This window comes from Panthera tigris, chromosome C1 (genome assembly GCF_018350195.1).
Source record: "Panthera tigris isolate Pti1 chromosome C1, P.tigris_Pti1_mat1.1, whole genome shotgun sequence".
Lineage (NCBI taxonomy): Eukaryota > Metazoa > Chordata > Mammalia > Carnivora > Felidae > Panthera > Panthera tigris.
In genome coordinates, this window is record NC_056667.1 from 46048120 (window position 1) to 46063424 (window position 15305).

At 44.3% G+C, this 15305-nt stretch overlaps 1 protein-coding gene across 8 annotated transcripts in view; it reads right to left on the reverse strand.

The window, feature by feature from the left end:
- DAB1 (DAB adaptor protein 1) overlaps positions 1-15305 on the reverse strand; it is a 406170-nt gene that overhangs the window by 210846 nt on the left and 180019 nt on the right. The window lies entirely within an intron of this gene.

The window sequence follows — 15305 nt, forward strand, 5'->3', positions numbered from 1 at the left end:
GAGAAATAACTCAACTCTCAAGGACCATGACTGGGTTGCCATTTTTATACTTTACCAATCAACAATATTTTACTTATTTAATTTAATGTTTATTTATTTTTGAGAGAGAGAGAAAGAGACAGAGAGAGAGAAAGAGACAGAGAGAGACACAGAGTGAACAGGGAGGTAGGGGCAGAGAGAGAGGGAGACACAGAATCTGAAGCAGGCTCTAGGCCCTGACTGTCAGCACAGAGGCCAACATGGGGCTCGAGCTCATGAACCACGAGATCATGACCTGAGCCGAAGTCAGACACTTCACCAACTGAGCCACCCAGGCGCCCACAATCAAAAATATTTTTAAGAATGTATCTACTATGATTGTCATTTCATAAAATAAAGGTGCTTCAATACAAAAATATAGAAGGATCATCTCAAAATAAAAGATAGAGCCTTTATATTTAATCAATATGGTTTTATAAACCCCACATTGTTTTTCTGAGTTTTCTCATTTCAGGTTAGATCAGTTCAGATTAGGCAAACAGGTGCTTTCAAATTTCTTTATTTTGGGGGGCGCCTGGGTGTCTCAGTCAGTTAAGCATCTGACTCTTGATATCGGCTCAGGTCATGATCTCACAGACATTGAGTCTGAGCCCCACCTCAGGCTCTGTGCTGACAGTGCACAGCCTGCTTGGGATCCTCTCTCTCTCTCCCCCGCCCCACCCCCGCGCCCCTCTGGTGCTCTCCCTCTCTCTCTCTCTCTCTGCCTCTCCAGCACACTCTCTCAAAAATAAATAAACTTAAAAAACAATTCTTTATTTGGAGTAACACGTACGTGTCTCCAATACCATGTGTGGCTGACCCACCCTAAGGTGACCCCCAGCGAGTCATGCCCTTGTCGAATTTCTTCCTTTTGAGTGCCAGCAGGTCCTGTGATTTGCTTCTAGTCAACAGAATATGGCAGAGGTGAGGGGTTGGCCACCCATGCCCGTGATTACATAACGTCTCTGATTCCATCTTAGCATACTGAAGACATACTCTCCTGCTGGACCCGAGGAAGGAAGCTGCCACGTAGTGAGAGGGCTGCATGGCAGGGGACAGCAGGGACTCCATGTGTTGAGGGCAGCCTGGATGACAGTTGGCAAGACAAGGGGAACCTCAGTCCTCCAACCACAGGAACTACGTTCTGCCACAGTGAGCACCTAAGCTTGGAAGAGGAACTCAAGCTCCAGAAAGGAGCAGAGCTCAGCCACCACCCTGTAGCCTTGTGAGACCCCGAGAAGAGGACTCTGCTCCACTGGCCCAGACTTCTGACCCATGGAAACTGAGAGATAATCAACGTAGCGCTTCAAGGCGCTCCGTTTGTGGTGACTTGTGATGCGGCAATGGCTAAGTAACACACGACACAACGAGATCCCTGACAGAAGATCTCAGACGGCCTAGAATGGCTGTCTGCACATACACGCTAGGAAATAAACAGTCCCGATTGAGCTAGACTGGCCCTGTCCTGATTTAAAGCAGTCAAGAACAGCTCTCTGTTCTTCAGGCCCCCCAAACACTGGAAAGCATGCAGCTGGAGCTCCAACACGGTCACCTTCATAGATCCAAAGGTTCTCTGAGGGGTTACTTCAGGCTGTGGTCACACTGCAGACCCTTCGGAAAAGCCAGGAGGAGCTTTCAAGGATACTAGTGTTTAGCGTCCATAGATGGTGCACCCTGAGCTATAAACCAGACATTCAGTTGCACTGGCCTCCTCCTGAAACCGAAGACAAAAGTTCCCAGCAGAGCAGGGTGGGGTGAGGCCTGAAGTGGGGAGGGGTGATAGCTGTCCCCACCAGGACCGACAACTGCACAACATACAGATTTCACAAAACCTTCCCACCCGTCGTTGCACTGGATCCTTTTAGCGATCCCCTCATACCGGGCATCAGTAGCAGTAATGCATCCACCGGGGAAACTGAAGTTCCAGAATCTTCGAGACTCGCCTAAGGTCACCTGCTCAGTAACCGTAGAGACATTTCTTTTACCCAAAGTGAGTGATGTTATCAGAAAATCCTGATGTTCTGGAATCAGACTATCCAGCACACACAGGGCTGGATTCTACCATTTACGGAAATCCTAACCTCCGTGTCCTGCCCTCCTGAGCTAATAAGGTAAGAACTTTGAGGATGACAGCACAAGGACAGTAATCTGCGCCTTCTGTAGAATCACACCCTCCTTACTTTGGCCTTGAGAAATAGAGACATCATCTGTGGTCGATTTTCCCAGAGAAGGATAAACAAAACGTACACATCTTTCTCTTTCCGGTCTCAAAATGCCCAAGACATCATCTCCTAACCGCAACATTACCCTCGGCTTCATATTTAAAGGACAGAAGTGGTCTCCCCTAAAATGGGCAGTAAACTTCGAATTTTATTTGTTTCACAGATTATTTTTCCTAGCTCCTTCCACATGAATTCCTCTTTATTTTTCTTTGCCCGGAGTGACCGTTTGGGAGAAACAGGCCAGGAACTAGCATTTATTTATTGCCTTCCAAGGGCTAAGCACTGTTAGGCCCTTTACAAATGTTTTCTCATTAATCCTGAAAACAATTCGGTAAGAAAAGTATTATTACTGTTGTTGTTGGTTTTTTTTTCTTTTCTAGCTGAAGAAGGAAAGGGTGAAGGGGTGAGGGGTGAAGGAAGTTGCCTGAGATGACTCAGCAGAGCTGTGAATGAGACCCAAGTACACAGGACTCCTGAGCCTGTCTGTGCTTCGCCCTACTTTTTTTCTTTCCTTCCTCCTCCGTTCCTCTCCTCAAATACATGAACAAATCTCTGCTACTAGGCATAGAAAATTCTGGTCCTGTCCTAAGGAACATCAACGTGGTGAACAATATCAAACTCCCCGGAGTTGTGACAGAGAGAAAGAGGGGCAGCGGAAGCACAGAGAAGGTCACTGATACCGAGCTGTCAAGGCCCACCCGACTGAGCTTAGTCCTCCAAGCAAGTGGGGGACAGTGCGCAGTGAGCTTCAGGTGACACAGTCCAGAAGTAGGTGAGTCGAGTAGGATGGAGGTACGGCCAGCTCAGTGGTCGGCATGCTGGGGGGGCAGAATGTGAATAAAGGACTGGCAGAGGTTCATCTAGAGAGGATGCTACGGAGTCTGGACTTCATCGGCCACAGCACAGGCTCAGTCTGTTCTTCTATAGACTTCCAGAGTGAAGACGTTCCCATAGGCAACCCATTCTCATAGGTGTAAATGTAATTCAGCTCACTGCCCTGCACACTTGCAACTCTATTCCCTGTTTTCCACCCTTAAGAAGTGCAAGAATCAAATATCATGGCAGTTAAGGAGAGGAATAACCCTGTCTCCAGTCTGATTTTTCTTTCAAGGAGCAAGGAATTTACAATGGATCATATTTTATTATTAATAACAATGGCCTGTAACACACTTCACACCTGAGTCTGGGCAGAATTCCCCCAAACCAGATACTTCCTGGGGCTTTAAGGCACCTGCCTGGCTTCCCTGTGGAGCCTTGCAGACTTACTTCCTTCTGAGGCTAAGACCTCAATAATGCTCGTTCGGGAGAAGATTCCCAACAGCCGCCACATGTACAACTCTTCACCTAAGTCCCCTCTGCCACAGAAATCTCTCTCCTGCTTCTGCTGGCAAGAAACTAAAGGCAGGTGCTATTCAGAGTATGATCAGTGCAGCCACTTGTTAGGGAAGCATGAGGGAGAAAGCACCGAGAAGCCAAGGGGAATAAACACCATCCAGGACAGTGCAGGTTTCCAGAAGCACATTCAATGACCACCTCATGAATTAATTTTATGATGAAAAGAGAAAGAAAATAGCTAAGAGAAGAGGTTTCAAAACAGTAAGCGTTACAGAAGAGGGAGTTTTGTGTGGTAACTCAAGGCTTCTGCCCACAATGACAGGATCTGCCAGGACCATGTGGCCCAGGTCCTTCCCCAGAAGGTGGAAATTTGCCTTGCTGGCTTAGAAACTGACAGCAGTTCACTGTGGCTCCATGTCTGTAAGCTCCTCTTTGACCTATGAGGGACCAGACTAGAGTCCTGTCTCTGGTCTGTATGCTCCGCAGAGCTAGGCATTCATTAAGTAGATGGAGGAGATGGCCCATCACGGCATGCACCTCCTCATTAGCAGCGTGGACGGAGGCCAAGCCCATCCCTGGCTGTGCTGCCTCAGCAGGCACTGGGCAGAGGCAGGCAGATGCCGTGGGAACACTTGCGTCGTGGTGGAGCTGTACTAGCCACGTAGAAAGGTCTTCGGTGGATTCTGCAGGGGCGACCCCGCTTAGCAGTCACCATAAGGCTCTGCGGGATGCACTCGCAGCTTCACTCAGTCACTGTGCCCAGTCACACCCCACCAGCCCAGAGGGCAGGGCTGGATTAATCTAGCACCACAGCCCCTGGGGTGGGCGAGCCGTGACCCACAGCCTTCCTCCTTCCCACCACCATGCTCTTTCAGGCTAGGCAGTGCAATACTGTGGAAAGAACTGGCTTTGGAGTCAGAAAAACGTGGGTTCAATCCCTGCCTCCACCCGCTGTTAGTATGCGGCTTTGGTAAGTTACTTCTCTCCGATTCTTGTGATACTACCTTATTCTATGTACTTCCAAAGCTCCCTGCTTTCTGCTTAGAACATTTTACTGTTCTAGCCAGTTTGTAATTATCCCAACTAGACTGAAAGTGCCTTAAAAGGCAGGCACCGCCTCAGGCTTATGCACAGTCTTCTTCCCCACTACCTACTCCAGTGCCTGGTACTAACTGCAATTCAACAAAGTGTTTGGAGACCAACACTGAATCACTACCTCCAAGGATTGCTGTGGAGTGTGGAAAGAACCTGGCCACGGTCTGAGCCCTTAATAAAACTTGCTTCTCTTCCTCTGGCCCGCCCTCGACCCTGATGACCACCTGAGCCCTGCTGGAATTATGGCCATCCTTGATTGCAGCCCACCACATGCAACTGATCAACCCCTCTGTTTGAAGAACAGGGCCAGTCTATTTCCCGCCTTGGGCACTGGTGGAAGGCTTGCTTCAAAAGGGTGAACTACTCTGAGTGAAGACACTGCCAAATAAGCAGTCAGTCCTGCTCCTGTGTCCCACCGAACTCCACCCAGCAGCCAGGGCTGCCCTGGGCATCTGTGCCACCCTGAGTCACATCAGGGTCCACATTTCTCTGGATAGCATCTCCCCTCAGAACAGGTCTGGAGCTCAATGTTTTCCCTGGGGCCTGTTTAACATAATCACTGTGGTGGAAGGAAGGAAGGAAGGAAGGAAGGAAGGAAGGAAGGAAGGAAGGAAGGAAGGAAGGAAGGAAAGAGAGAGAGAGAGAGAGAGGAAGGAAAGAAGGAAAGAAAGAAAAAAGGAAAGAAAGAAAGAAGGAAGGAAGGAAGGAAGGAAGGAAAGAAAGAAAGAAAGAAAGAAAGAAAGAAAGAAAGAAAGAAAGAAAGAAAGATTTATTTGTTTGTTTGTTTGATTTTTATCCCCAGTTCCTGGCCCAGGATTCAAAATCCCTTGGAATTCCCTGAGTGACAAGATTGTTCCATTATGCTGACAAGGTGACTCTTGGGGGGCCTCAAGTTAGCTTAAGATGGGGCTCGTCACCGCAAAGGCAAATCACATGATTAGACGGTTGGAGCTGTCAGCTGCTCCCCTGCCCTCTGGGGAGATGGGGCTCAATATGTAGCCATCGATGTTTTCAATCATGCTTGTATAATGAAACATCAATGACAAACTGAGAAGAATGAGGTTCAGCGAGACTCCTGGTTGATGAACATAGGGATGTACAGGAGGGTGTCCCAACTCCACAGGGAAGGAAGCTCCTGTACCTGCCCCTCGGCCATCTTGCTGCCCAATGTCTCTTCATCTGGCTGTTCATTTGGATGCTTCATAGTAAGACGATAATCACAAGTGTACTGCTTACCTGAGTTCTGTAATGTGTTCTAGCAAAGTATGGAACCTGAGGGGTCATGGGAACCCCTCAGTCTGTATTCAGCCAGGCAGGCATCAGTGAGGACTGCTTGGGGATACCTGGGGTCTAAAGTGGCACAGTCTTGTGGGACTGAGCCCTTTCTTTGTGGTGTCTTTGCTAACTGGATAGTTTGTGTCAGAAGTGAATTGACCCAATTGGTGGTGGAGACTTGGTATTGAAGTATAAACACCAATTCCACCCTTGCCCACCCATCCGCACGCCTCACAACTGGCCCATTCAGTTCTATCCAACAAAGCCTTCTTGGACACCCAGCTGCACCAGAAGTCAGAGGCATGAGGGAATAGCTTTACCAGCCACAGTTTTTGCCCTCGAGGAGCTCATGACCTAGGTTAGAACAGACAACAGACAATTTAAATATAAACGAAGTCACAGGGTTAGGGCAGAAGAGTGTGGAACTGATGGCAAAGACAGGGCTATAGAGCTGCATTCCCAAAGAGCACAGCCACCAAAATGCGCCAAAGACCTTGGTGGACACCTCACTGAAGAAGATATACAGATGGCAAATACGCATCTGAAAAGATGTTCCATGTATGTCGTCAGGGAAATGCAAGTTGAACAACGAGATACTACGACACAACCACTAGACTGCCCCAGACCTGGAACCCTGACAACGTCAAATGCTGGCAAAGACGGGGAACAAGAGGCGCCCTCATTCACTGCTGGTGGGGATGCCAAATGGCACAGCCACTTTGGAAGACAGTTTGAAGGTTTCTCATAAAACAAAACATACTCTTACCATCTGATCATCCAGCCACCTCCCAAACTTTATGTCCACACAAAAACCTACACATGGATGTCTATATCACCTTACTAAAAATTTTCAGAACTGGGAACCAATCAAGATGTCCTTCAGTAGGTGAATAGATGAATAAACTGTGGTACATCCAAGCAATGGAATATTACTCAAAGGAAATGAACCTTAAACGCCTATTACAAAGTGGAGGGAGCCAGTCTGAAAGGTCACAGTGTCTGATTCCAATCATACAACACTCTGGAAAAGGCAAAGCTATGGAGATAATAAAAAGATCAGTGGTTGCCCAGGGCATGTGTGCTGGGGCAGGGGAGAGATGAAAAGGCAGAAGAAAAGATTTTTAGGGAAATGAAAATGCCCCGTGTGATATTATAAAAACGGATATAGAGACACCTGGGTGGCTCAGGTGGACAAGCATACAACTTGACTTCAGCTCAGGTCATGATCCCATGGTTTGTGAGACTGAGCCCTGTGTCAGGCTCTGTGTTGTTAGCACAGAGACTGCTTCGGATTCTCTCTCCCTCTCTCTGCTCCTCTCCCCCTGCTCTCAAAATAAAAATTAAAAACATGGATATATGTCATATATTTGTCCAAACCCACAGAGTGTACAATACCAAGAGTAAACCTTAAGGTAAGCTATGGACATTCGGTGATTATGATGTATAAATATAGGTTTATCTTTGGTAAAAAGGTACCATTTGGATGAGTGACAGTGATAACAGAGGAGGTTACGCATGTGTGAATAAAAGGGGGCACACAGAAAATCTCTGTACCTTTCTCTCAATTTTGTTATGAACCTAAAAGTGCTCCAAAAAAATACAGTCTTTTAAATAAACCCACAGGTAAGTGGCAGCAAATTCCAGAATGTCCAGATGCAAATCAATCTCTCTGAAAATCAAGATTCGTTAACACATTTAAAAGATCAATGTGGAGGAAATGATGGGTGTTTTTGTTTTAGTTTTTCTTTTTTACGAGAGGAATTTTCAGAAGATTCCTAGGTTAAGCTCTACCATACCTTTTCATAAATATAATGTATAAGACTATTTACATGGAATCTAATACTGATCAATTCTTAGTCCTCATCTGACCCTCATATGCCAGTAGCAAGGGGCACTTTTGGTCACTCTCACCCCCCCGGAAACACCTCTTGGCCTCTCACTCTTCTGGATTCTCCACGCTCAGTGGCCACTGCCACCCAGTCTACTTCAGATCTCCCAACCTCTAAATGTTGAGATGCTCCACAGCTCAGGCCTCAAAACTCTCCTCTTCTCCAACCAAACTCCTTACGTAGGTCCTGTCCTCTAGGCTAACAGCTTCTCATGGCATCTCTTTGACAAAGTCTCTCAAATCCCCATCTCCAGCAGATACCTCTCTCCTGGACTCCACATGCTTTTATTTACCTGCCAATCCTCAACTATGCTTGGTATCCACTCTTCATCTCAAACTTAATGTCCACACTAGCATCCCTCCCAGCTTTGCTTCCTTCAGGGAAGGCAAACTGGTACAGCCGCTCTGGAAAACAGTGTGGAGGTTCCTCAAAAAATTAAAAATAGAACTACCCTTCGACCCAACAAGAGCACTGCTAGGAATTTATCCAAAGGATACAGGAGTGCTGGTGCATAGGGGCACTTGCACCTCAATGTTTATAGCAGCACTTTCAACAATAGCCACATCATGGGAAGAGCCCACATGTCCATCAATGGAAGAATGGATAAAGAAGATGTGGTTTATACATACAATGGAACACTACTTGGCAATGAGTTTATATATACAATGGAACACTACCCAGCAATGAGAAAGAATGAAATCCTGCCATTTGCAACAACGTGGATGGAACTGGAGGGTATTCCATCATCCGTCTCTTTAAATGGCAACTCCATCCCCCCAGCTCTCAGCCCCAAACACATGCTCAATTGCTCTTTCTCTCACAGACCAAAGCCAAACTCCTAAGAAACTCTGTAGGCTCTATCTTTAAAATCCATGTAGAATTTGTTTCTCAACCTCTCCACTGCTCCAGCTCTGATCTAGGCTGTATTCATCTCCCACACTGTCTCCTTGTTTCCATGTGTGCTTCCTCATCTCGAATGATTCTCAACTCAGCCACCAGGACAAGCCTCTGAAAAGGCAAACCGATCTTGTTACTCAAGAGTGGTAAAATTATGTCAATGTTTACAAGTGAGCAAACAGGCTTCGAAAGGTTAGGTAAACAGTCGCACCACCAGTAAGTATAGGTGGTAGGACAAGAATGATTTAAACCCAACTGCTGTTAAATCCAAAGCCCATACTGCCAAGAAACCATTCTGTGCTTTAAATGCAAAATACACTGATATCCTAAGCCTTAGTGGAATTGAAATATACCACTTCACACAGACAAGATTTCAAAGTATAATATGAACGCAATCATTTATTCACTCAACAAATACTGTTAGAATGTATTATATGCCTGGCACTAGTCTAGACCCAGTGGGTGGTTCTGCAAAAAATACGAATGAGATGGGGCACCTGGGTGGTTCTGTCAGTTGAACGCCAACTTCAGCTCAGGTCATGATCCCGTGGTTCATGAGTTCCAGCCCCGTGTCGGCCTTTGTGCTGACATCTCAAAGCCTGGAGCCTGCTTCAGATTCTGTCTGTCTCTCTCTGTCTCTACTCCCTCCCCACTCATGCCCTGTCTCTCTCTGGCTCTCAAAAATAAACATTAAAAAAATTTTTTTAAAAACACAAATGAGAATCATCACAGAGCCTGTAGTCTAATGACAGTGACACACAATGAAACAAAACAGAGAAGGGCCAGTGGTAATAAGCTATAAATAGTAATAAAGTTGAGTAAAGAGATAGGGAGCAAGAGAAAACAACTACTAGCAAGAAGCAGAGATGTGGATGTTCTTAATACACTGAAGCATCTACAAGGGGCTAGCTACGCTGAATAATGGAGGGTGAGCGGCAGGAGTAAACATGACATCAAACAGGGAACGGTTAGAAGCATTACTTATTGCCTGCCATGCAACCCGAACTTGTTCCTGAAGCATTGAAGGGAATGCTTCTAACATTTCATCCTACTAACAAAGCATCTGTAATAATGCCTGGCTCATACTGTGTGCTCCTATCTCAGTATCTGGGAGTATAAGATCAGCCCTCTGTTCTTCAAAACAGTCTTCACTGTTCTGGGCCATCTGCATTCTGATACACATTTTAGAATCTGTCAAACTACACACAGATGCACCCACACATGCTAGGATTTTGATCTGGATTGCACTGAATGTATTGTATCACCTGCAAAAACAGTGGCAGTAATATTTATGAAGATACTAAGAAAAGATTTGTATATAGAATACACAAAGAACTACATATCAGTAAGAGAAAGGAAAACCGCTAGAAATAAAAATAGGACAAAGGAGAAGAGCATGTGACCTGGAAGAGAAAACCTGAATAGCCAATAGCCATATGAGAGCAGCCTAACCTGGAATGTATTCAGGCCAATGCAAATTAAAATAAAGATGAGGAACCATCCTATACCCACTAGATTGGCAAAAACTAAAAGTCTAACAGGACTAAATGACTTAATTATTGCTTTTTATATGGAACATAGAGAACGCTCATACCCTGCTGGCGGGTATATAAATTGGAAAACCCCACTTTAAAGTATAATTTGGCAGTATTTACTAAAACTGAAGATGCATATTCAGTAAGATCCAACAATCTGGTCCTGGATATTCTACCTTGCAACAGCCTCTCACATGAGGCCAAAGGGATAGATAAAGGAATGGTTATATAAGCTTTTTCGGTTATGGCCCCATATTGTAAACTACCTAAATGCTCATCATCAGAAGCCTCAGTAAATAAATATTGTTACATTCATTTAAGTACTAAGTATCCATTAAAATGAATACATTAGAGCTACTTATATCAACATGGAAAAATCTCCAAAAAGAAGTTGAGCCAAAAAAGTAGAGAGAGATGTTCATATTCAATGTGAATGCATTTTTGTAAAGTTCCAAAACACCGAGCACCTGAAGAATGTTTTGCTTCAGATGTAGAATATACAGCAAGAGTTTAAAGACCCTCTAAGAAATGTTTAGCAACAAACTCAAAATACCAATTTCCACTTAAGGAAGGATGACATGGGTTTAAGCAGGAGTACCACAGAGGGCGCTGCTGCGGTCTGTAATATTTTAATTCTTTCCTTACAATGTTTGTTTATTTACTTATTGAGAGAGGAGAGAGACAGAGTGTGAGTGGGGGAGGGACAGAGAGAGAGGGAGACACAGAATCCGAAGCTGGCTCCAGGCTCTGAGCTGTCAGCACAGAGCCCAATGCGGGGCTCAAACCCACGAACTGTGAGATCATGACATGAGCCGAAGTCGGACGCCTAACCAAGAGAGCCACCCAGGCACCCCCTGTACTATTCTAATTCTTAAAGAAATAAATATGAAGTTAATAATGCAAACATTTGAAGCTTTGCTGAAACTGAGTAGTGGGTATACTGATGTCTTCTACATTATTCTTTATATTTATCTATATGCCTAAAATACTCATAATTTAAAAAGCAACAACTAAATAAAACATCAGGATAGTTTTGCTGGACTGTAAGTGAGATGTTTTCAATATTTTGGTGGTCATCGGCAGAACTATATGAATCTTCCTGAAGTTAGGCTTCTGCTTCCTTGCATGAGTAAACCACACTGCATTAGGTGAATTTGCCTTTTTTCCACATGGGGTCACTTTAAGTTAAATAGAAATCTTTGTTTTGGCCTCTGTCTGAAATGAGAGATGACTGGGTGCCCCAAACCCATGTCCCTAATCATCAGAAGGGAAATTTAGAAGAGACTGACAACGGTTCGAGCTGTGCATAGCTCCCACCTTCCTTATTTGGTCTTTGTAGTCAAGACTTGTCTACTGAAGCACGTATGTCCCCTTCCTAACACAGGAAAAATGTAGGACTATTACGTAGACTTCTGTATTTTGGTTCTGAACTCAATGAACACCCAAGTAATCTTTCTCATGATTATGGATGATTTCTCCAGCAACCTAAAATTGGGCTCTTTGACTCTCATTCTGACACTATGCATGCTATCTTTTTTATGCAAGCTAACCACTATTCTGAAAATATGCACGCTATGACTTAGAGTCTGCTTTAACCATTTGTTTTGTTTTCAATATTGGAGACTGGAGGGGGGTGGGGATGTTTTCCTAAAGAGGAAAACTATCAACCCTTCTGAAAAAACAAAACAGCTGCTCCAGATGCTAAATGAATTGAATGGCATCAGAGATATCAAGCATACTTATCTAATCTTCAAAGAGAATGTCATCCTGATAAGGAAATGAGATCATTAAAATTAAATAATTATATAGAAGTGAACAAGTATCATTTCCAATATTCTAATTTGGATTTGCAACCAACAAACTCAATCATGCTATTTCTCTTTTCTAGATAAGGAGATTTCTGGAGGCAACATAATATCCTTATACAGGGCATGAGCTGTGAAGCCAGATAGACCAGGTTCAAGTCCAACTTTGCAAATTATTAACTGGTGACCTTGTGGAAGTTACTCAACGTCTCTAAATTCCAGTTTCCTCCTTTGTCAAATAGGGATAATAAAAGTGTTATAGGATAATAAATGTGTGTTACGGGAACCTTTGGAGAATTAACTAAGATGATGAATGGAAGTACTTAGAAAAATGCCTGTCACATAATAAACATGAATTAATAATTATCAGTATTATTCTTAGTTGCCATAAATATTAGCTAGCATTATCATCATCACTTGACACACATAACTGACACGTGTGAGACCTGGATGGTATTTTCAATAGATCCTCAAATCAAAAGTCCGTGATTCCTAGAACTCAAATACAGAATTAAAACTTCCAAAACGAAAGCCCAAATAACAACATACAAAATATTAAAGAATATTCTTCTTCCCCAAATTGGGTTAGCCTAGGCATCTTCAAAATGTTTGAGCAGAAGTAGAATGGATGCCTTCCCTGACTCTCTAAGACAGAGTTGGGCATTTCCTCCTCTGGACACCAATGGTCCATGCTTCTAATACAGATTTAGCCATACCATGTTGTCCTGCATGTTACTGTTCCCTCCATTCAGCTGTGAGCTCCACAGGAGAGGAGACCATCCTTCAGGTCTGTATCCCTACACCAAGCACAGTGCCTACCAAACTGGGTGGTCCATGAATATGTAATGATTGACTAGGAATGAGGAAGGACACAAAACAAGTACTTACTACCTGCTGTGTCCTAGACACAGAGCTAGGCACTCTACTACGTCACTTAATTCAGTCCTCATAATAACACTGTGAAGTAGGCACTATTAGTCACCATGTATTAAAGACGGAGAAACAAAGATTCAGAAAGAAGTCACTCAAGGGTACGAACTAGTAAATAAATGGTGGTGTTAGCTTTCAAATTCATTTTGTTCTAACTTTAAAACCCTTATTCTCTCTACTAATCTTCATCACTCACCTTACAGAATGAATCCTGTTTGGGGAAAATGGAAGCAAAGTGGCACTTTTAGGATGATGTATGGGACCCTAGAAGGGAAATATCTGTTTCTGACCCACCCAGCCCCCTCCCTGATAGTAGATATCAAGCCCTCTACGTCTTTGTTGCTTTTCCTGAGTTTCTCACCCATTGGCTCTGTGCATCATCTACCGAGGCCAGCAGAGGTGCTCTATTTCACTTAAAATGACCTCTCCCGATTTCAACCCTTTAGCAGCCTGAACCTGAGGCATGACAGAAGTCTCTGGACTCTGAGGTCTCAGCATCCTTAGAGGCCACTGCCAACCATGCCCCATCAGGGCATGTAATTCACAGACCGCCTATACCCCAGGTTTTTATACAACATGCAAGACTGATAATGAGATTAATTGTCTAGGGGTATGATACACCCATAAGCAACAAATCCATTATCACTCCCACACCGCCACAGCTGATACACTTTCCAAAGGCAGTGTATCAGCTGCCTTTTTTTCCCCTGTATAAACTCCACTGAAACGGGCATCAAAGACAATAATAAACATGGTGAGGATCTCTTCATTAGCTTCATCAACATTAGTTTATTCATTCAGCCAGTCATTTATTCAACAAATATTTATTATACCACTGCTACCTGCAGAGCTCTGTGCGAGGCAATGGGATACAACAATGATTAAGACAGATGGTTTCCCCACCCCATGAAGCTTATGTTCTTAATATACTGTTTGAGCTCTAAGAGATAAAATGCACCTTAGAGATTACCTAAACACACTCTCCCAGTTTTCGGGAGGAAAGTGAGACCCAGAAGTCAAACAGCCAGCAAATGGCTGTTTCTCTGCCATTCCCAATCAAAATCTCTTTCCAATACACCAGATGGCGCCCATCTGATGAGCAACATGTGAGCTGACATTTATTAGGCGCCATGAAAGCAGGGACATTTCAAATGGCTTGGCATTCAAAGAATGGAGTTTTTTTGTTTTTTTTTTTTTTTTTACTTCTCAATTCCATTGTCAGCAGCTCCACCAGAAGCAGTGGAAAGTAATTTGACAGTGTAGTACAATTGCTTTGGAAAGACAGCAGGAGCCATATAAATTTTTTAGAATGGGACTGTCATTAGCATGACCATGTCCAGTAAAATGTTCAGCAGGCAGCCGACGTTTCTGAGGAATTTCAGTTGCCTTCCTTTGTCTCCTTGAAGGTTTTCATTGCATGATACATCACTAGTGGAATTGTGTGGGCCGACTTGAGAAAGGGGAGCATTTTTAAAAATAAAGCTGAGTAGGAAAAACAGAAACACACTGGCACCCACCCCTGAGACTAAAAAGGAAAACCGTGTGCCAACGCTCAAAGTTGGGATCCTACTTGAGTTATCATGCTCCTTCTCCATGCTGCCTTTTATCCGCTTTTCTCCAGCAGCTCTGCCCACTCAGGAAGGCTCACCCAACTCGGTAACCTGGCTTTGAGTTTCTGCTCCTACTCCTAACAAACTTATTTTAAACCTGCTGCTGTCAGGTGAGTGGCAATGCCTCCTCCGCGGACTAGGAAAAGAAAGAGAAACTGTATACGTGGATGTGAGTGGGGAGGTAGGGCACTGGGGAGCTGATTCATAGCTTTGAGAGCTGTCAGAACAAATGTAGGGTTCACTGCCAGCCGCCAAAATGGGCTGATTTAGGAGAAGGGTGGGATGCATGTTCACCACCAATGACTCCGAGGTCAATGGCACTGCAACAGAAACAGTAAAGGCTCAACAATCCACTAGAAGGATGTGTGTGTGTATATATACATATGCCTTGTCGTAGGTACAAGCCTCATTAAAGAACACCCCTGACTCACCAAGCTCACAGTCTAGTACAGTAACTCTACAGGTGTGTACGTTAAAAGCACCCATTAAAAAAAACTTTTAAATATATAGTCACTCAAGGTCACCCAAAACCTTGAATCATAATCACTTTGATCAGGACACAAGAATCCCTATTTTAGCAAGTTCTGCAGACAGTTCCAGTGTGCATTCTTGCCTAAGAACCATGGTCTATAGTTGAAGAGGGGCAGCCCTTTGTGCCTACCCTCATTCTAATTCTTACCAGTTCCAGGGCCTT